Source organism: Equus quagga, chromosome 6 (assembly GCF_021613505.1).
Source record: "Equus quagga isolate Etosha38 chromosome 6, UCLA_HA_Equagga_1.0, whole genome shotgun sequence".
In the NCBI taxonomy this organism is placed as follows: domain Eukaryota; kingdom Metazoa; phylum Chordata; class Mammalia; order Perissodactyla; family Equidae; genus Equus; species Equus quagga.
The window spans coordinates 11,748,277-11,769,404 of NC_060272.1; positions in this window are offsets into that span (position 1 = coordinate 11,748,277).

A 21,128-nucleotide genomic window follows, 5' to 3' on the forward strand; every position below is an offset into this window, starting at 1 on the left:
TAATGAATTCATTTTAAGGAATATTTAATGAATTACTATTTAGTGTAATTCAATTTAATGTTATTTAGTCTAAATAACTTATAAATGTTCTGAAGAAATGCTATAAAAATATTAGTATAATTCATTAAAGTCATGGAGAATATTTTATATAGACTGAATTCCCAAATGATGTTAAATGTCTTTTTGATAACTATACAAAGTAGCTCTATCTTTAGGGCTAAGGAAGGCAAAAATCCCTCCCCTTGCCCCAGCATGCCTATGATACAGTTAAACCATAAGACTGTCTGCTGAGTATGTCCTGTAATTTCTGCTGTGCGTGTGCCTTTACTCATGCGGGTCCACCCTCCTGGAATGCCATCCTTTTCTTCTTCTACTTCTGAAATCATACCCTCTCTTTAAAGTGAGTCTAAATGCCAGCTACTTCATTAAGACATCATTGCTCCTCCCTCTTGCACCCACTACACACACACACACGTGAACAGTTACATCTGTCTTTGAACAGTTACATCTGTCTTTATGCCTTAAATCCCCAGTGCTTGGAAGTGGCTAGGGCACAGTACATGCTCAATAAGGAAAGTACTTTCTTATCTTCATTTTCTTCTTCTCTGCCTCAGAGGCCAGGTGCCTTGTTTTCCTCATCTTTGAATACTCTGTAGTGCTCAAAATGTGTATTGAATTACATTTTACTCACTCTTAAAAATGTAACTGTCAAGATGCAATAGGGAGAATCACACCGAAGAGACTTGGCAACTTTCCAGCTATCTTTCCCTAGACTTCAAGCCCGCTTCTTCAGTATGTTTTTATCAGTTCTGACCCGAGTTTTAAATATTGTTCCCTTCATTTAAATTTCATACAACTTTTCAACAGTACTGTGGAACCAGATTTCAAAGTGGTCAGCAGCTAGGACAGTTTGTCAAAGTTCTGTACCCACCTCTTTTGCAGATTAATTTTTACGAAAGTTGTTCTTAAACTGTCTCTATTTATAATACAACCAGTACTCACCAAACTGAAGTTCCAAAGTGATGTGTTAGAAGGCACGCTAGAGCCTAATCAAGAGAGAAAATCAACAGGATATTAAGGTGTGTTGCTTATATTCTGGAACAGTCCATGCCATAGATACGTTTCTCAAAATGGTTCTAGAACTATTCAGATTATCCTCTGTACAGGCGTGAGCCACCAGATCTATTTTCCTCGCTCACGACTAACATTTACTTTAATGAAATGTGATTTTAGTATAAATAAAGATGAAATGAGTATACCATTAACTATTTTATTTATTAACCAAAAGCCATAATGTTCTCAATGAAAGCCCTATGTTCTCAAGAAAGCACGTAAGCATATTTTCGCTGAAACCAGCCCTGTTGGAAATATGTGAAGCTACTATTTATAAACCCAAATAGAAATGTTTGCATACAACTACCTCCCTTGTGATCATGTTCTTTAGGGGTAAAGCTTTTTCAGTTATTAAGAGTAATTTAATGTTAGATCTTTTGTATCCTTAGCAGTACATGCAAATCTTTTGTGTATCTTGGCATCAATCACGCTGCACTACATTGGTTTACTGAACATAAAAATAGAGTTTTGAATGTTTTTATGTAAAGGAAGTTACATTTCTCTAGAAATTTTTTTTTTTGAAGCTGAATCATTTTTTTAACTGCTTCTCAGCACTAATCATGTGATCCAATGTAAAACCTGCTGATCTGTTTGAATGTAAAATGCTATAGGTAAAGACCCTGTAATCGATATATTTACTACAGTCTGGAATCCATCACCATCTTTGATGAGTGTTTATTGAATATGCAAAATATTGATTATAATATGTGGCAATATATCTTGGCACTTGATTATTAATAGATGATCACGTTGATCATTTAAAATTAAATTCATTCTGTGCTTAATCTAATATCTCATGATATTCTTACTAACTCACTCATCTGGTTGAGTGCCCTGAAATGCTCTGAAAATTGAGTTTACAAAAGGACAGGCAGTTCTCATTTAATTTTTTACATTTAAAAAAGCTGCTGGCTTTGGATCACTGAATATATTGCAAGAACAATGTGTCAGCCAAACGCTGTTGGAAAACCAAAACAAATGAAACAGTCTTCATGTCCCAATTAGCTATCTTTAACACTGTAATATTTCATGCTTTTAGAAATATACTCTCCAATAATACAGAAAAACTCTCCATCAAAGATAGTGATTATCAGTGATAAAAATGCCTGGAGGTGTCTTGGAATTTCTAGCAATTAGGGATTCATAAACATTTATAATCAAACTAGATTCTTTTCACTATCTTGTCAAATATTGGAGGCATGAAAATGGAATAAAATGGGTCAGTGGTTCCTCATGAAAAAAATTTAATTGCTCCAATAGAGGTCAACCATGGTCAATTAAATGATCAGAGGAAAATACATAATTAATCCTCTAGACCTACTTAATACTGGCAGCAATTTTCTTCTTCTCTATTGGAAAAAGAAAAAAAAAGACTCTGAAACTATGGAAAAATACTTCCTTTTTAAAATGTGGAATTCTAACAGTTCGAACATAATACACTGCCTTCAGGACACAATCATTAGTTTACTGGCATTAAGAAATGAGTCAACTAGCCTCATTTTTCTAAGTTCCATAGCAAATGTCCTCTCAATCAAAACAGTATGGCCACAGTTCGGTGGAGCAGTACCTCCTTACATGAGAAAATTGGCATTGTTCTTGCATCACTTGTATCTTGCTACACACCCTGGATTTGGGTTTTGGACACAGTCCTTGCTGTAACCTAATTTGGATTCTGGAAACGTGTTTTACTGTTGATTTAATCCCTAAATATGCCTTCACATTTGTGAATAGGGCACTGAGGTGGGGCTTGTGATTTCAGGGACAAAAAAGAGCCCTCATGCTAGTGGCTGCTGAAATTTCACCCTTCCTCTTAAGGCTTTTCATTTTGCTAGAAGGCAAACTCCTTTGGGAAAAAGAACTCCTAAATTACCAATCCCTTCAAGCCAGGGATAAACGAATAAATGCCACTCATTGTGTGACCTTGGGCAAGTTACTTCAGTTTTCTACCTTCTGTAGTTTCTCTATCTGTAAAATGTAATAATGGTAGAATTTACTCTTATTGTGAGTTATAATTATGGAGATACTGTGTGGATTAAATGAGCAAACGGCTTAGCTCAGCTTCTGGCAGCTACTGCGTGTGTAGTAGGTATTGGTTGCTATTACTTTCATTCTTTTTGAAACTTCTTTGCAACTTCAGTGCAAGCCCAGAGCTTAGATCATAGTAAAATGTTGTTATTAGAGAGTAGACAGTGATAATGATGGTGATGACCGATTTAGGCAAAGAATGGAACCAGAAGGATCCTTAGTCCTTGGACATAATGAGGATAAATGCATTGTTTTAGTTTGACTTTGGTCATCCTTGCTTGATGACTTTTTGTTGGGGGAGGGAGAGTGGTCAATGGGGAGAGGGACATCACAAGATGGCAAACAATAAAAAAAAAGAGTGGTCACTAAAAAGAACCCTGAAGTAGGGGGTTGGAGAAATGAGACTGAACATCAGCCTCTGTCACTAACTTAGTGGACAGCAAGTGTAAGTGAACCTGGATCCCGATAATGCAGAAGGACCTTTGTGGAGCGAATAATACTTGATTCTGAGATGGTTGGTGACTTCTGCATTATCTTATGGCTGACAATGGGAGAAAGAGTCCATGGCAGGGCAGGTAAGGACCTGAAATTCTGCCTATGCAGGTAAAGGACCTCTAGCACAGTCTTTCTCCAACTTAAAGTGTGTATAGGCCACATAGAGACCTTGTTAAAATGCAGATTCTCATTGAGCAGGTCTGGGTGGGGGTCGATAATTTGCATTTCTAGCAAGTTCCCAAGTGATGCTGATGCTGTCTGTGTAAGGACCACAGTTTGAGTAGCCATGCCTAAAAACACGCATCATTTGTTAACAGAAGCAAATCAAGTCTGGAAGGGAATAGAAACATGATGTTAATCATAAACTGATGCTTTTTGAACTGTTAGACAAAAAGAGCAGGGACTTAGTTCATAACAAACAAAATCTTGTTAATGTCCTCACAGAGTATGAGAGTACTATCATCTTGGTCTCAGGAGGATAGTCAATATACTTAGGAGTCCATCATAAGGTAAATCTTTTCCTTCTACTCTGTAAGGCTTGTGATCTAAAACTACGTGAAGTATTTGCATTATCCCACGAGAAAGCTGATGTTTCTTCACTTCTAGAACTTTCATTTCCTTCCAGAACAGAGATATTTTTAGCACCTCTTAAGCTGTGTGCCTGTGATTTACCACTGGTATTCGCTCTCTTCCTTGGTTGCCTTACAGAGAGTTTAATCTGGATATTTACTTATTCCTCCTGTCATCTCCTCTTGTTTTTTCTCTCTCTCCTCAGCAAATTTGATCAGACTTTTAAGGATGGCAAATAGACCTTCAATGTCAGCTTTGAAAAATGGACTTTTTGGAGAAATAGTATTTTGCCAGGCAGATTTCACAGTGATTCCCTTGTGATTTTGTGGTTCCTTTCTCCTGGCAGTGCACTAGAACGAGCACTTGAAGACTTGGGAGCTGGCTCTTGTCTCCAGTCCCTGTGGACACTGCGAGGAGAAGGGTTGCTCTCTCTGAAATTCTCTGGAGGCAGTGTCCTGGGAAGAATAGTAGATGAGGATGGGGAAGTGGGAGGAGATCTGGATATGAGTTACTTCTCTGCTACTATATGATTCTCTGAGCATCAGTTATCCCATCTGCAAAATGGGTAATACCTGTTTTATTTATATAGAAAGTTAGAAGGATAACATGAAAATGTATGGAAAATTTCTCATTAGTATGTGTACAAATTGCTTATTATTAGTCGTATTTGAGTTGCATGGGAGTCACTCACTGGCTTGTCTGAATTATTTTGATATTCAGTGGCAGAGCAGGGTTCCATGTGATCTTGATTAATCATCAAGGTTGATCAAGTCAATCGTAGAACACTGGTCTCTGCCCCTCAGGGCTTTCCCTGAGGAGGAGGCTGGGCACTAGCTTCTAACCCCCTACTTTGCTGCTTACGACAGATAAGCACAAAGCTTTCCCACTTTCAGTATCAAGCTGACAATAGTTCTCAACAAAGAGCGTTTCCATTTTTCTGACTCCCATCACCATTTCTTGTTGAAATCCCTAAAGTATTTTGTCAGGCATCAACTCAGCAGCCATCCAGAATGGTAAGGAACTCACTTCTAACCCTGTTAAATATCTTAGTAGTTTTTGGAAAGAAAATGCCTTTCACTGCCATTTCCTCTAACATTTTCTTGTCGCTACTACTGGTTTAGAGTTCCTGTAATGTGGTTTAACTGGGAGCATTTAGGAAATAACTGACGCTTATGTTATCATTTGTGCAAAATGAGTCACTCATGCCCAGTTTATTAGATCGGTTTTCAGTAGAGTTGTCTTTTGTCTCTTGAAAGGATGCTCAGTAAAATAAGTATTTGGCGACTTACTTCTGTTGGAGGTTGTCTTTCACAAAGGAATCACTGGTAGAATCTCGATTTAACTACTCTCAGGGATGTATGCTGTACAACTGGTTCTTATTCTTCTATGAATCGCTGTACTCTCTGGAAATGCACTTTGCTTTAGGAAAAACACAAAGTGTGTTTGAGATAAAGAATGGGTGCACTCTATTTCCTTTTAGAAACCAACTGTACTGTAATTCTTAGGTTTGGCAGACAATTTAAAAAAGGCTTAAGTAGTGAATGTTAGGATCATGTAAATCTGGTGTATGGTTAATTGGAGAAGACCCTTAGCTGAGAACCTGCGGTGGGAGAAGGAAAACTGCCCAACTCCTTGGCCAAACCTCGAGGTGGCCCCTCGAGAGCCTTGTTCCTCGGTGCTGTATTCTTGTCTTTTTCTAGAGGTCCTCTTTCCAGCAGATTTATATTCAGTAGCCTACAGTTCTCTCCCTACTTTTACCAAAACTGAGAAAAAAGAGGTTTTTGTCCTTTAGATCTTAACGCAGATTCAAGTCAACCTGTTTCCTCTTCTCGGGGTGTTTATATTTTAAAGTCTAAGTTCAATTTGGTGTAAAAAGCTGTGCCCCTTCTTGAGTAATTTTAGGCATCTGGCCCCCCCAGGAGGTCACCTGGATGTCAAGGTAGGCTTTTCTGTCATGAAAGCACACTAATTGATGTCCTCTGACAGGTCAGCCCAAAATGACAGCTGAAGGGTACTCTCTGAGTGTGCAGACCTCAGGATTCAGCTCATACCCTGGGTCTGACCTCCTCTAGTCTTAGTCATCTTTAATTACAGCAACATTTTTAACATCTCCTACTTTCTGAATAAATTCTTGCTTGCTTCATGGCTCTGTATCGAAATCTAATCAAGCTAATTATCATGCACAGTGTATTTATATAAATATTTCAATAGAATGGAACAAGAGTAAATTATTAATTACTGTAAATGGAACATATTTATGAACTGTCACATACTGCCTTAGCATAAAAACATAAAAGTTATATGTAAATTGTTGAAAAAATCCACGTTATTCTGCAGCATTTACTCAGAAAAAAATAATGATAGATTCTTTGTTTGTAAGAAACAAATCTTAGAAGATTACCCAGGTGTTACAACTGGGTATATCAGCCACATTATCATTCTAAGTGCCAATGTCCAGGGTCATGCCTTTCTAGAAATGGGTTATTAAGTAAGAAAGTAAACTGGTGACAGACTATCTGCTGGTTTTCTGCATGGAGACTCAGGATGCATGAGGCAGAAAGGAAGTTTTTGTTGCTAATGACGGTACACAGAGTAGCTAGTGGGGCTTCAAAGCAGCTTCACTGATTGTGCAGGATTAGGGCAGGTCCATCTGTAGAAGCACAGGTAATGCCGGAGATGGGAGTCAGTCCTCACCTTGAAGAGGGAGAGAGCAACACGTGACTCCAGTGTGGCTGGTCCCCCAGGTTTGGGCTCGTGTTCATCACTTTTCTTCGGTTGATGGCTCACTGTGACGAGTTGAAGCGGGGCTCTCAGCTTGCGGTGTGGACACACACCTCAGTCAGCAGGGAGCTTTCCACACACTGCAGCTCTTCTCCTGTCACCTCTGTTCTGCTCACGTAGAGTGGCTTCAAACCTGCTTGGAGTACTGTGTGACAGATGAGCTCTAGGATGAAGGCAGTTCTCCTGTGAGGGAGGGGAGGTTGGTTATTTGGAAATTGGAAAATAGTGAACTCTTGCAATCATGTTACATCCCACAGGGAGTTTTTGATGTCAACAGTCTGGCCCTCAGCTTCAGAGTTACTTTGGTGCATCTGAGTGCTATTGGTTTGGTCTGAGGTATTGGGCTCTTTATAACTTGCATCATAAAGAATATGCAGAGTGTCAGCCAAGTCTGTTTTGCTGCTTACTAAAGGGGACATGATAAATAGATACGATTTGGCACTATGATCAAGGAGACAAAAGAATTCATCGAGATCACTGTAAATTTATCTAGAAGCATACTGGAAAACTGTTCATCCTAGACAGATCCACTAAGTGATAGTGGGTTTCTAACACTGTCTCTGACCATCTATGGAAATTTTGGAAAATGCTCAATTCTGAATCTTTCTGCTCTATAAGATTCAGCCATTTTAGAACAGGCCCCCTTGTGACTATATTTTGAAAGGAACGTGTCAGTCATCTCCAGGCTTGATACAGTCAAACTGCAAAGCAACCAAGTTTGTCTTAGGCATTGTGGGGCAACCACCTGGGATTTTGGAGTACCCAGGAGGATCTTTCCAGAACACAGCTTTTTTGTTCTTATGACCCAGTCTCATAGTCAGTGAAAAAATTATGCTCTCTGCTTGTTTGCCTGAGACTGGCAGTGGACATAAATTAGTCTAGCTTCAAATGCATCTTGTGGATGATTTCTTACTTTTTAAAATTTCTCGATTTTTCAAACAAGATGCCAGTTTATACTTGGTCCAGTTTCTTCCCTTTCTGGCTACCTAAAAAAAAAAATCTCTATTTCCTGGTTAGTTGTCTTTCGTGCCCACCCTTCATTCAGAAAGAATAATCCAGGCATCTTGTGGCAGTTTGAAGTCCCATAGCTGTGGGTTGGAATCCTGCCTCTGATGGCTGGAAACTGCATGTCTTTGGAAAAGTCAGATATGCTCTCTGAGTCTCTCAGAGTCCTGAGATGTAAAATAGGGTAAATACACCTCCTTGCTTGGTTGTTCTGATGAGTAAATAAAATCACAGATGGAAGTCTGGGAGTATAATCCTTGGCTCATATTAGATTTTCAATGAATGTTACTTGTTCTTATCAAGTTTAATTCTTCTAAGTATTCAAGCAAGGGTGACCATCATCCAAGTTGGATTTATAAGAATGAAAAGTAATAAACACCAGGACAACAGGCATAAGTCAGAACTGTCCTTGATATACCAGGACAGTGATCACCATTCTTCAAGGAAGTCTAATCTCCAATGCTAATGTCTAAATGAGATTAGAGTTCTTTCGTTAGCTATCTCTGCTCACCATCTGAACAGCAATTTAACCTGACCATCAGCATTTATGGTTTTGTTTTTTTTCATTTTGACCACCCTTCCTCTATAACTTGTCATTCATTCCTGGTTTTACAGATGTTTCATGAGTTGACCTTTGCTAAATTCCATTGTTCTTTTTACTTTACCCTTCTAATTCCTCTTTTATATATTTGGAATACAGGATATACAAAGTGATATATGTCAACTCTAATAATTTTGAATAAGACACAAAAAAGTCTTCTATTTATGCCAAAGAAGTAAAGATATGTGTGCAATTGGTATTCAATATGTATATATCTGTGTCCACATTAATAGATTTCCAGAGTGAAAATACACACATATATTGAACGTTTGTATGTGTGTATATGCTCTCACCCAACCCCCCCTGCATTTTTAGGGCTCCCTAACCTAACCCTATGCTTTCATGCTGCTCCTTTATTCATTACACTTTTGCTGTATAACATCTTTGCTAAGATTTCAAACTATTATTATCTTTGTTTTTGCTTTTCTCTTCTCAAACCATAATTACCTTTCTGGTGTCCTGTGTTAGGGCCCTCCAGGACAACTAGACTGATAATTATATTCACCCTCAGGATCTAAAGTAGCTGTGCCAAGGCCTTTGCATACTATACTATTATTATGCATTAATATTAATGTTATTCATATTATATGTTATTTTTATTTCTTTACTATTAAAATTAGCAGATTAAATTAATTTTAAAACATGTTTATAGGTAGTTAATGATTTATTTTAGTGTGTTATCCCTCCTAGAAAAACACTTCATTTCAATTTAGACTTTCATCAAGTGCAAGGAAATATGAGGGGAGCTTCTGTCCATGTGCTCAGTGCTGTCCAAGGCCAATGTGATGAGTTGCCCCTCAGCTCAGTTGACAAAGAGAATAGCCTCACCTGCCTATTTTTTCCTTTTTTGATTGTTACTGTGTGGCATTACTCCCAGAGGTGTTTTTAGGGGTTTTTGGAGCAGTTTTAGTCCCATGATTGGCCTTTAGTTTTCAGGATCAGAGTCTTTAGATGTACAGCAGTGCCTGTCTGTCCTGCACAGTGAATTTCTTCGTCTTACATAACTATGTTTGACATATAAAGACAAAGTGTTTTTTCACTGTTTTAATAAATGTACTGAATTTCCTAGGAATGAATGAAACTACGCTATAAGTCAGGGGACACTGTAGTTAGTTTTGTTCAGCACATTGTCAAGAGTTGATCACCATCTTTGAAAGTGGTGCCATCCATGGCAATACTGCCAGTGGCTTCTTGGTCACCAGTGTGTCATCCTCATATCAGTCAGTATAAGTCCCAGTTGTATTTATGATTTTATGTGTACATGTAAACATACCTTGTAGTCCTTATTTCAGATGTTCAAATAAAAAAGAAATAATCTTGACAATCTTCAGTAGATGTAGAAGTCAGAGTCCGGTCAGGAGAAAGAAATGATGCTAGTTATTTGAACAGATAAAATTTAATATAAAGAATTCTTAGTAAAAAGCTGTCAGCTGGTAACTTAAAATGTGAAGCAGAAACTCTAAGGTATCATGGAGGCAGCACCTTCAGGAAGGAGCTTGCACTCCAGGTTGAGAGAAAAGGGGAAAAACTTAGAAACTTCGAGGCAAGACCCTGGGAAGCTCAAACTCAGACCTCTAGAGAGGAGGCTGGCTCGGCTGGTGCTGGGATGTCTGAGTTCAGAGGAGGGGCCGTCAAACTGGAATCCACACCACTGAGGAAGGAACAATGGCTGGTTGGTGTCTGAGGGAGGCAGGGGCAGGTGAAGCTGCTTCTCCAAGGGTTGGACAAAACCACAAACTGTATTCAGCTGCCTCCAGGAAAAGGCTCTTCAGCTGCTGGGGTGATGAAGCTTTGCAGAGTGATGCTCATTGGAGCCACAGCAGCCGAGAGGCTCCCGGAGGCAGATGGGACCGAGCAAGTTTCTTCGTCGTCCGGCTTTGAAGTCTCCAGTGCCGCTGGGGGCAGATGCTAACAGGGAGAACCTGGCAAAGCAGGAATGTGGTTTGCAGAGTCTCAGGCTCAGCATCATGGAGACGAATATGGAGAGTAAGGCTGGAGCTTAGAGACAATGAATAAATAACTGGCACATTTGCCTATTGTCTTATATTTCCAAAATCCAAACTTACTCATTATAACCATGTCATCTACTATATTTGTACCTGGGCATTTGCGTATTATAATACGTACCCTACTTTTATGTATGTTTCCTATTATTCTTTTATAGTACAGTTTACACATTAATTTGATTTAAAATCATGTTTAGAGGGAGCTAATCATTTTATTTTAGCATAGCAAAGGAGATATTACAAAATATTTGTTATAAAAAGTGGGTATTGAGTCTGGTAGTATTAAGAGCCCCTACCTCGGTTCAGACGGTATAATATACATTTAGACTTTAGACTTTTGGCTCCTCATCAGCTCAGAGTGGCAGTGCCATCTGATCTCAGCTACAAGGCTTGAATACAGAAAGGACCTCGTGTGCATTTAGATTCTGACTGCACTGAAGACGCCATCTCGCAGTTGGCATATGTTGATGGGTTGTTTCACAGTGGGCATGCGTCAAAGAGAATGTGAATCCCACACATTGTTCTGGTTGTCCCCAGCTTTTTAAGGCTATGAAGTCACCTGGGGGAAGTGACATCCTCTACTGCTGCCACCTCTGCCATTTCGGTGCCAAAATTCTAAGTGCCCATTGCAGTCAGGGCCTGGACCTTTTATGAAAATTACATTCAAAAACAATGGCTACCAGTTATTGAGCTTCTCCAGCAAGTAGACACTCTGATAGGGCTTATAAGCACAATATGCTTACCCGCAACATTCTCTAAATAGTAAATAGTATCCTCATTTTATAGATGTAATAATTGACTGCAGAGCCCCTGGAACTTGCTTAAGACTACACAGCTAGCAAGTGAGAGAACCTGGTTCCACTCTCCCTGTTCCTCTAACTTAGAACCTCTTCCACTCTGCCTCCCAGTAGTAACACAGGACAGAGACACACTTAGTGTGAGGGCTCATTTTGGCAAACAGTACAATTACTTGACAGATTAATTGACAATAATTAACTGAAAGATTCAATAAATTCATAGTACAAATGGATACATGTTAGAATCTCATTAAACATATATGTGAATATACTCATAAAAATATTTGTTGTAATGACAGTTTTCAAGTTGACCCATTTTGACCTTGAGTGCATTATCTATTGAGTTTTTCTGAAAGGCCAGATGCACAGAGTAAAGTTAATTGGTCCACACTGGAAGACGATTCTTCCATAAGGACTTCTGTCATTTGAGCTTCAGGTATGGCAGATGGAGTTTCACAACACAAGAGAAAAAGAGACAACGCCCTAATAATGACAATTATTCCCAGAGAGTTTCCAAGTATAAACCCTGGACACAAAATGAAGAGTACTTTCATATCTCTACGGTGCAGAAAAGAAAAGAATTACTTAGAAGACAAAGCCAGTAATTAAAATGAACTGAAGCAAACATGTGATTGGTAAATCACTTGTCTCAGCCACTCAGGAAACCTTATCAAAACTACCATTGTTTTCTACTTCTACGTCTTCTAAGCTTCCATGAAGCAGAATCGTTTTTGAAGACTTGGTATCATGATGAACATTTTGCTCATGGCCACCTTACATAACATGCTGTCATCGTGGATAGAAAGGACTTTTATAACTCAATGCTAAGTGTAAACGTCCTTGAAAGTAAAGCTGGGAAAAATGTGGAACCCTTAGGCAGGAACTGACTAGAATCACACTCCTTTGCTGGCTGTTAAAATTAGCTAGCTGCTAAAAAGGCTAGCGTCAGTTTTGAAAATATCATTTTATCCAAATGTATTAATGCTCCTTACAGTCGCATTGCAAGCATGAAAGGAAGTACATCTTGCTGAAATATGCACTTATTATATTTGAGCTTTGCTTTCTTTTGTCCAAAATTTCATATACTGGGTTGAATGTCTGCCAGTGCCCTCTTCTGGATAAAATATAATACACTTAGAGAAGTTATCTGCCTTTTTTATATATGGGCTAAACAATTTCTCCTTCACCTCTGAAAATGAAAACAATTGTTAATAGAATACAATTTGGTTTTATTGTGAGCATAAAGGATACATTATACTCACTGTACTCAAAGGAACGTGAACAAAGATGTCAAAGCGTTACCTTGGTACTCATTTAGTTTTCCCTACACTCTCAAAAACTTCACTCTAAAATTCAGACTGTATTCTGGATTCTATATCTGTTAAGGCAGAGAAATAGATTTTGCAAGTATTTTCAATAGTTAGAGTTGAAACAAAAGAGTTTTGACCATTAGCCTTTTATGGAGGCTCAATCTTTGACATCATGCTGACTTGGGTTCAGATTCTGGTTAGAGGTTCAGTTTCCTAAGCTGGAAATATAAATCAAAAACTATATCTGCTTTATATGGTAATTGTAAGGATTGAATGAGTTTATGCCTGAAGCACTTATCTTTGTACCTGACCTATAGTAAACATTTTCTACAATATCTGCTATAAGAGTTTTATGACATAAAATGTCTCTTTTAATATGAAGTGTCCAACTTTGAAAAAAAAATCCTTTAAATTAAGATACCTGTTTATAAATGTTAAATTATAGAATTTCAAATCTGTACATTTTTCCAATGAAATCAATTATATTTTCCAATTGTATACATCAAATACCTTATGGACTGATTGAATTCTCAGGAAGGAAATATTACAGTGAAATATCTTTATGATAAACTTTGAAAATATACAACATTTATGACCTAAATATTATTCCATACTTTGAGGAATAAAAGAATACTCCATTTGATGTGTTTAATTTTTAAAAATTTTTAAGCTATGCAAGTTGTACATTTTAACACTAACTTGTCTTTGAATTCATGGTACATGTATATGCCACCCTTTGAGATCCATTTTCATTAATATGAAACAAAGAATTCTCTCTGATTATCAAATTTATCATTTTTGTTGTTTATCCCAACTTGGCAGTAATTAGAGCCTTTATTAAAATATGGCATGTCTAAAACTTGACAAAATATCAGGAGAAACAGTCTCTGGCTCATTTCAGCTTGACAGCTGAGTACCTGTGTTAGTTGTGTGTCATGGAGAAATGACCCCAAACAAGAATGGAAAACTAACCCACTTACCAAAGTATGACTTTGGGCGCGTGACCAGCCTCCCTGTGCCTGAGTTCCTCTTATGTGAAATGAGAATAGTAGTTTCAAATTCATACGTTAGATGTGAGTATTAATGAGAGATCTAATACAAAGTAAGTTCTCAGTGTAAGTTAATTCTCAATACTATTGTTACACACATAAAGAGAAGTAGAAAAAGTCATGGGCTTTGAAATCAGAGGAACATCTGTATAAATATCTTCTATACTTATTTCTGCAATTTACGTTTCCATCTGTAAGATGGTTACTGTGAGTATTAAATCAGTTGATGCACACAAAATGCTTAGTAGAGTGTCTGGCACAGAGGAGGTGCAGAGCAGATTAAAAAATGACAACTACTAATACCATTTTTGCATACTATCTGCTTTGTGCCATCCCTTGTGCTTAGAGTTACAATCTCTAATTCTCGCTATGTCCAGGGAAGGTAGACATGAGGAAACTTGCCCCAAGTCGCATTGCTGGGAAGCCCTTAAATTGCATTAGGGGCCGGCCTGGTGGGTGGTGCAGAGGTTAAGTTTGCACGTTCTGCTTTGGCTGCCCGGGGTCTGCCGGTTCGGATCCCAGGTGTGGACATATGCACTGCTTGTCAAGCATGCCGTGGCAGGTGTCCCACATATAAAGCAGAGGAAGATGGGTACGGATGTTAGCTCAGGGCCAGTCTTCCTCAGCAAAAAGAGGAGGATTGGTAGCAGATGTTAGCTCAGGGCTAATCTTCCTCAAAAAACCCCACAAACATTACATTAGTTTTTCTCTTCTCTTCCTTCTTTGATGTTTTACTGACTTGGGGCTGCCTGTTACTTCTGTTGCATGGTTCTTTACACTTTAGGGCTGACCACAGTCTACCATCTCTGAAAATGCACAATGACCTCTTCCAACTCCAATCCCATCAACTTGCACAAGTCTTGTGTCCTATTTCCTGAGCCAACTAATCTGATGAACTAAATTATGGCAGGGCTATTTTTAGATCTATGTGTTTCTCCTGACAAATGACACATTTGCACTCTAAAGACTGTTTCCTTCTGTGTCAGATCCTACAAATCGGGCTCTTACGGGAATTTCTGGATAATGCAGGTCAGCAACAGAAGTCTTTGAGGAGTGCTGTGATTCTCAATTCATGCCCTATCATGAGATGACCTCATGTCTAAACTGCCTTTACTCACCCTCTATAATTCTGGAAAGTTTTAAAAACTTAATGCACAGCTTCATGTATGTTAACCCATCTTCAAAGATAGTTACAATTGCACATGTTGAATTTCAAACATGCATGAAGAAGAATGAATTCCTCCCTTCTTCCAGACTGGGTAGATTATTTGGGCCTGGAATCAGAACAGGAGGAAAGAAAAGAACGAATTCCTTATCTAATAGACAGTAGTCCTAGCAAATGTGATCGTCAAAGTCTGAGATTTAGAATATATATATATTTCCTTGTTTTTTGTGGTGGTTGTTTTTTAATTTTGTTGAGAAAGTTACTTCCATTCTCATCTGTAGAATGAAGAGATTTGATGAAATAAGATCTGAGATACCTCTTAACTCCAAGTCTATATTTAATTTGAGTTGGAATTAACTAGCAAATTACATTTAAAGGTAAGATCAACCACAGCCCATGCAAATTAGGTTTAAGAAAAACATTGTCTTTAGCTTTTAATCAAGACTTGTCATTTAGCAAAACTCCATAATCAGAACCCTGCCAACTGTTGATTAATCTCTATATAGGTTTTCAAAACAGTAGTCTGTTGTGCCTGCTTTAGGGACCTCGGATAGTAAACATGCTAAAAAAAATTTATTTTTAGTTGCAATTTAATAGAAAATATCAGAGGCTTGACTTGCAAGACAGCTACTGAAAAATTCCAGGAGTAGATTTAAAGAGGCTTTCTTATCTCTGTTTTTAACTTGTCTTCAGCTTTTCCTCTGTATGTGAGGTAGAGTGACTTTCGAGATTTTCAACTTGCTTCTACCTCAAGGTTCCATTGGGGAAATTCTGACCTTCTAGGAGCCAAAGAAGTTCTGTGGTTGGTTTCATTGCATAGGTCTCTGGGTACCCAAGCTTTTCATCCCACCTGAGAACGCTTAATCTCACCTTGACATAAATGAGTTACTAACTCCTCAAGATTATACACTGTCAGAGAAACTAGTGAACTCACTTTTACTCTTCTGGATATCAAATTAGGAAATTGCCTATGTCTTCCATTCCTGAATATTATCATTGTCACTGTTTATTCCATCAGAGCTCTCCTCTTAATAATTAATCAGAAAATAGACTGACATCATCCCCATTGTTTCTAACAGAAGCAGTAAGGTGGTTTAGAAAAATAACATAAAATTCTAAATTGCAAAACTTAGACCAAATCATTTCTCCAGCACTTATCAGTTGAAGGATGATGGGCAAAGGAAACTCCATTTTAGTATTATTTTCAGGTTAAATGGACTTGGATTGAGATGGTGCCTGGTACATACAGGGAGCTTGATAAATGTTAGCTCAGTTCTGCTTTGCCAGAACACACACACACACACACACACACATAAACACACACACACACAGACACACACGGTGGGAGCAAGGGGAGAGAAAGACAGAAAAACATACTCTAATTTAAATAGAGTCAAATTTGATTAAAAACTGTATATAGAGTGTATGACAGAGTGCGCAGAGGAAAAGCGGTAAAGATTAAGGCCAATTAAACTACTTTTTAGCTTCCTTTGTTTAACATTGTTTTGTTACATATTTGGTCAATGGTGTTTCCTTCTAGAATTTCAAGTACAGTCAAAGGATAAATGTTGGGAGTGTTGTGGGAACTTTCCACTTAAAGAATAAAGACCAGAAATTATGATAGCAGGAGGCCTTGGGAATTAATATTAATGAGTGTTTGGGGGAACCATTTCTGAGATTTAGCTCTTTGTAGTAGGGACTATCATAATCATTTCACTTAAAAAGCAACCCACTTAGCATGCTAATAGAAAATTCACACCTGAGCGAGGAGGCGCTCCCCCTTCCAAAAGCATTTCTCTTGTGCTGATTTTGATTGTACGTTATCTGGGGAATACATCTTCAAAGCTCTTCCTGTTGCCCTTTTTTTTCTGTGATTGCCTCAGAAACTTCCTGCTTCCTTTGACTATATATAACTCGTACCATTATCATGATGATATTTACCTTGCTGTGTCAGAGCCAGCCTTAATTTCATGCCCTGTCTTGAAATGATCAGCTGGTAACACAAGTCATTTTAATTGCTAGTCTATAAATTTTATTCTCCCTGAATGTCTATTAGAAAATGAAAGGGAAGCCGGCCCGGTGGTGCAGCGGTTAAGTTTGCATGTTCCGCTTCTCGGCGGCCCAGGGTTCACCAGTTCAGATCCCAGGTGCAGACATGGCACTGCTTAGCAGAAGCCATGCTGTGGTAGGCGTCCCACGTATAAAGTAGAGGAAGATGGGCATGGATGTTAGCTCAGGGCCAGTCTTCCTCAGCAAAAAGAGGAGGATTGGCAGCAGTTAGCTCATGGCTAATCTTCCTCAAAAAAGAACACGAAAGAAAATAAAAGGGAAGTATGGAACTAAAAGTGCTTTGTTAGTAATGGAAGAAAGAAAAAATGTTGTCCACTCATTGATTTTCTTTTTCAACAAATACTTACGGACAGGTAATTCTTGGTGCTGGGGAGATATCTGTGAACCAAAACAGACCAAAGCATCCTGCCTACATGGAGTTTATGTTCTAGTGGGGTAAGAATAATCACAATAAATAAGAAAAGTATAGAGTAAGTTAAAAGATGATAAGTGCCAAGGAAAAAGCATGGAGCAGAGCCGGGTGGGGGTGGGGGGTATTGGGGAATGTGCTGGGAGGTTGCAATTTTCAATAGGGTGAGCCTCCTAGGGAAGAGATTCTTTAGTACATATTGGAAGGTTGTAAGCGAGTTCACCTGTGGGCATGAGGAAAGAGCCTTCTAGGGTGAGAGAACGTCCTGAGTTATACAAAAAATGAGGCCAGTTAGTGGAGTAGAGAGAATTGGAGAAGGAGGAGATGAGCTCTGAGACGTAAGAGAGACTAATTTTATAGGGTCTTTAAGGCCATTATAGGAACTGGCTTTTATGCTGACTGAAATGGAAAACTATTTCATGGTTTTGAACAAAGGAATGACAACCTGCCTCAACTGTTGAAATGCTTTGAAGTTGACTAAAGGGGAATAAGGTGGAAATAGGAAGCTTTTTCAGTAGGAGATAAAAGATGATGGAAGCTTGGGCCAGAGTGATAGCAGTGGGGGTGGGGATAGTAGCCCTGATATATTTGAAGGTAGAACAGACAACATTTGCTAATGAATTAAGTGGAGCATTGAGAGATAGAAAGGCACCGAGGATGAATCCAAGTTTCTCGGCTTCAATAGGTGGAAGGTTATTGAAACTGAATAAAGGAACCAAGTCAAATGACTTTATAGCACAGTGGGTTCATTTAAATTATTGAATAAGTTGCTGAGATACATTCCAAGAGATTAATCACTATTTGACTTCAGAATATTTTACTTATCATTCAAGGCACAAGAATTTATGTGTCTATTTTCATGTTTAATGTTGAATCTGTTTTAATGTTTTCTTGTCTCAGTTTGGGATTGAACAAGGTTCAGAGCCCATCATTAAGTAGCCATTTACCCATTTTTGCTGCTGTTGTTGATTTTCTGGTTGTGACTTCAGATCCTGAAATTAATGAGAACTAGTCCTTGGGAAGATGGATTAGAGTCATTTGGCAAATGCCAGTTCCATTTTGTCTCTTATCACAACTTTCTGTTCTTTAAGGAACACAAGCTAACAAGAGGAGACAGGGCTTAGGGTTTTTTTTTATAATGCTAAGACATAGCTTTGTAGGAGGGCTTGCTGAATTCCAACTGAACTAAAGTATACTCTGTTAGTGTTTTTTCCTTTAAGTCCCTGCTGTAAGATAATAGCACTTCACAATATTTTTTTACATTTATCTGTATCGCAACCTCTCTAGAATGCTGTTGACAAAATGTTATGCTCTTAATTTTTCTCTTCCTTTTCCATTTTGAATTCACACCATACGTTTCTTGATGGTAATTTTAAGCATAGTCCCTGTGTAGTAATAACAGGATGAGTAAATCCATAACATCTTGATATGAATTTTGGGTTTTTCTGTTTGTTTTGGTTGTTTCAATAATTATAGCTAATTTTAAAAAAACAATTGTTACTTTCGAAATTTCAGTTGAAATAAAATATTGCTGTATACATGTGATTCCATTTATAGATACTAAATCTGAAACATTATAATTTTACACTTGAAAACTCACCCTAGTTTTGCTTTTACAATTTTTACCATTCATGTTCTCAGTTCATATGTAGGTCTATATAACACTACCTAAGAGTTTTGGTACATTTTTAGCAATCAGACGTTCTCTCTTCATATAGATAGTTTGTAGTTTCACATGGAAAACAGAGGTATGTATTTATAGTTGTGTAAATAAAGTAAAAATCTATAAGATACTTATATGATGACTATGTAAGAATGTTACAGTCATAAAAAGTTGGAACATAAGCATCTATTCAGATTGACAATTAGGTGAAAAAACAGCAAGGCTAAAAAGTTGTGTTTGGGGAAGGATTGTGAAAGATGGTAGAAAATATCGTTGTGGATTTTTTTTTCAAGATTAATTTTTCCTTTTTTTCTCCCCAAAGCCCCGCCATACATAGTTGTGTATTTGTAGTTGTGGGTCCTTCTAGTTGTGGCATGTGTGATGCCACCTCAGCGTGGCTTGATTTGCGGTGCCACGCCTGCGTTCAGGATCCGAACCAGCGAAACCCTGGGGCGCCAAAGGGGAGCGCTCGAACTCAACCACTCGGCCATGGGGCCAGCCCCTCGTTGGGGATATTTTGACAAGTGTCAGTGGGTTATTTGAGCAGTCACACGGAGTGGAAGAATGCTGAGTGTACAAAACATCACAGCCTGAGTGGAGGCAAAGTGCATTGTAAAATGTCTTGGAGATTCCTTGCTTTCTCTTAAAATTCACCCTCGCTGGTTGATGCCTAAATTCTGTAATCAGAGTTCATTTCTTTACCTGAAGTCTTTGATAGATACTTAAACATGTGAGGCCTCTACTCAGAGCTTCAAAGAATCTGTGGACTTTTAAGGGTACCAAAAAAGCAAAATGAAGCAATTCTCTCTTTTGCTTTGGCTGAATGATGGGAAAGAGAAGCAACAGCTTGACTATAGCTAAATAGCGTGAGAGATCTTTCTCATCCTCATGTACATTAATTGGGTTGGTTTTTACAGTTTGTTTTTTATATGAGTTACCATTTTCCCTCTTGCTATTTCAATCTTCTCTTTAAAATGTTTTAATGGTTCTGGAAAGTGAGAAGAAGGTTTCAGGAAGAATAAGTTCATTAGAGCATCCCTCATCCAAAGGAATGGGTCATTGCCTCGGAGCTGGAAGGACAGCCAGGTCCTCCCTTACCTGGTTGCCTAGTAACTTTACCTGAGTGGTCTCCTGGTGCTTTCTGCTTCCCTATATTTCTCCTAAGAGGCAAGTTTTATTTGGTCTTCAATCTGATGTCACAATATGTTACATCTAGTAAATGAACTTTTTAAAAATATGGATAAATTACCTATAGTATATGACGAACTCTTCTGGAGCTAAGCTAATTCCCCATTCTGCTGTCTCTACATTGAGAATTCATTCTAGGGGGAGGAAAAGAGGCTGTGCAGACAAACCACCAACATGTATCCTTTTGGGTTTTAACCATTTTTAACACTTTTAAAACAAAGCTTAGTTTTCTCAAATGTTGGACACATTTGGAAGGTATGGTTGATCTTTGGAAGGAGATGGCATAGAGAATTGAGAGAGGGATGTTTAAATTTGCTAGTCTTAGGAAAGAATGGCTAGTAGGAGAACCAGCAGTGAGAGAGTGAGAAAGCATATTTGGAGGAATTGAGGAAGGTCCTGGCAGACTTGTCTAAGGCGACTGCAGCACCAAACCTGGGAGCCATCCTTGACTCCTCTCTCTTACATCTGACCTTGGCTCTTTCAGCAAAGTCTGTGGACACTTCTTGAGAACATATCCAGAATGTGACAACTTCTTGCCACCTCCATTGCCAGAACTCCAGCCAAAGCCACCGTCCTCTCCCAGATTATTGCAAAAGATTTCTAACTGGTCTTTCTGACTCCACCCTTGTCCTTCCACAATCTAGAATCCAGAAACCAGATGAAGCCTGATAAAAACCAGGTCAGATGGCATCTGCACAAAATACTCCAATGGCTTCTCAAGACAATAAGAGTAAGAGGCAAAGTCCTTATGATCGGCTCTCACTCTGCCCCATCCACTGCTTTGCTAAACTCAGCTCCTACCCTTCTCTCTCTTGCTCACTCTGCTCCAGCTGTAATATCTTCTAGCCATTTCTCACACAGGCCGGGTAAGTCACCACTGA